General features: G+C 39.8%; 1 pseudogene; it reads left to right on the forward strand.

The window, feature by feature from the left end:
* Nucleotides 1–253: 253 nt before the first annotated feature.
* LOC105999306 lies at nt 254–2,511 on the forward strand (annotated as a pseudogene).
* Nucleotides 2,512–2,770: the final 259 nt, after the last annotated feature.

Consider the following 2,770-nt stretch of genomic DNA (forward strand, 5'->3'; position numbering starts at 1 on the left):
TCCCGGCTTTGTCAATAAAGCAAATCCGAAAGAAAAACAGTATCCAGAACATGATATGCTATAAAATTTTAGAATTTAGAGGCCTCAGAGCCAGAAAAAGAGGGAAAAACTCACCTAGTAACAGTGGCAACAACTGCAGCCATGGAGTTTTAGCCTCTATCTAGCCATGGAACAAAGAAGCACATTGGAACTGTCCCCAACCCAACTTGGTTATTTACACCTGACAGAGGCAGTAGCTTCAACCTGCATCATCATGGTAACTTTACCTAAAGAAGTTTTACTGATTGTAAAGAAGGTACATCAATAGAAACAGGAAGGAGCTCTATACCTCATGGCAGAAAGAATTATTTGGGCACCTAAAGGCAGAGACAGATATACAACCAGCCATATGTAAGCCCATATTAAATGCCAGAAAACCACTTCAGAAGAAAAAACTAAAATTCAACTTCAGCTGGTTCTGCATGCAGGAGACAGAGCTTCCAATGAAAGCAAATAAATTACTGGAAGGGAAAAACAGAATGTGCCAAGAAGATCCTGGTTTGTTTCAGCTTTATAAAGAGCTTATTGAGTCAAGTGATCCATGCTGAGCAATTCTGGGCCAATCGTTTAAATGTAAATGCAATGGATAGTCCTTCCACATCCAATCACAACAGAATGTTGGCTGATATCTGGCCCCACACAGATGGTTATAATGGTTTGAAATATAATTTAATTTCTGACATCATCATGTCCATATTTAGAATGTATCTAGAGGAAAAATGAAATATTCAGAAAATGCTTCCCACAATGTGACAGAAAACGAATTCTGGACTTTTTTTTCCTAATCCCATTATTTTTACAGAGACTTGCTGAATATAGGGTCAAATAATCTTTTTGTAGAATGTTCCAAAATAGATGAAAAAGAGTTGAAGAGTTAGTTTAGGAGCCAAAAACTTATGACCAGAGATGGCAAATGTGGAAGATAAGCTGTTAGAGGAAGGCTATGACATTTCCTCTGTGCCATCTACCTCCAACTCGAAATTTATAAAGGACAATGATGCTACCTTTGTCAAGTGATTTAATCACCACAGTGCCATGGTTCTGAAAGTTTTTCTCAAGAAACAATAAACACAAAATAAACAAAATGGTGAGTCCAGGAACATGGATGAAAATTGCATAGATGGTGACTGCTTTCAAACAGTAGTGAAAAGGGTAGAGTTACAAGAGTCTATTAAATATGAGGAGTTGGGAAAATAATTCCATTAAAAATTGCACAAAACCTCAAGAAGTCAGATAAGAATTATTATAATCCATCTCCAATATAATCACTAGAGTATATAGTGAGTGAGAACATCATTAATTCTTATAAAAATATTAGAGTGGCCAGCCACCGGTGACTCATGCCTGTAATCCTAGCTCCTCAGATCTGAGGATGATAGTTCAAGGCCAGCCCAGGCACAAAAGTCCACGAGACTCTTATTTAATCACAGAAAAAGCTAAAAGTGCCTCTGTGTCTCAAGTGGTAGAGTGCTAGCCTTAAGCAAAAAGGAGCCCCGGGACAGCATCCAGACCCAGAGTTCAAGCCCCAGGACAGGCAAAAAAAATTAGAGTAGAAGTGGAAGCTTATACATCCAGGATAACTCAGGTTCTCTCAGGTAATGCTAATAGTAGTACTACCCCAGCCCTGTCATCTATGGAGCACTTACTCATGGAGGGACACTGTAAGCCATAAACTGGATAATGCCAAATGATATTCACTTTGCATCAAAATAATTGTATGTAACTATTGAAGAACTTCCATTGAATTTCTGGTCCTGCTTTCCTTTTAATACCCAATTGCTGGAAGAAAAGTTATTGAAAAATGAAAAATAATTTGGAAGCCAGACACTAGTGGCTCATGCCTGTAATCCTAGTTGTTCAAGAGGCTGAGATCTGAGGATCCTAGTTCAAGGCCAGCCCAGTCGGGAAAGACTGTAAGACTCTTATCTTCAATTAACCACACAAAAGCCAGAAGTGGAGCTGTGGCTCAAGTGGTAGAGTGCCAAGGCTTGAACAAAAAAGCTAAGGATCAGTGCGTAATCCCTGAGTTCAAGCCTCAGTACATTCACAAAACAAAACTTGGAACAGTTCAAAGTTACAAAGCTCTACCCATGCCAATAAAAAAAAAAAACTGGAGACAGGGGCTGGGAAGGTGGCTAAGTGGTAGAAAACTTGCCTTGCATGCCTGAGGCCCTGGGTTCGATTCCTCAGCACCACATAAGCAATAACAAAAAAGCCAGAAGTGGTGCTGTGGCTCAAGTGGTAGAGCACTAGCCTTGAGCTGAAGAGCTGAGGGATAGCGCCCAGGCCCAGAGTTCAGACCCCACGACCGCCCCCCCCCAAAAAAAAATTTGGAGACAGTATTTAACCACAAATTTGCTAAGTCATACAGAAGAGTTGCTCTAGACAGCCCACAGCAAGCTTGTGATGTATCGATGGTTTTTTAACACTGAGAAAACTGTAACCTGTCATAACTCTGCAGTGACTCTATAGGGATCTAATCTAACAGACATGAAGATGGCCTCAAAGGAGAAATCTCTGCAGCATATCAGTTTCCAGAGCTGACTCTCTTGTGCTTGCACAATGGAAACTGAAAGGAAGCAACTGTGACTGAACTAAATGCTCAGAATGGAGAGAAGTAACAAGGCAGAACCAAAATGAATTGTTTCATATAATGTGTATGTATAGACACATAATGTGTGTGTGTATGTATTTAAAGATTGTTAACTGGAATTACTCTAGAACTGTTTTT

This window comes from Dipodomys ordii, unplaced genomic scaffold, assembly GCF_000151885.1.
Source record: "Dipodomys ordii isolate 6190 unplaced genomic scaffold, Dord_2.0 Scaffold187, whole genome shotgun sequence".
In the NCBI taxonomy this organism is placed as follows: Eukaryota; Metazoa; Chordata; class Mammalia; order Rodentia; family Heteromyidae; genus Dipodomys; species Dipodomys ordii.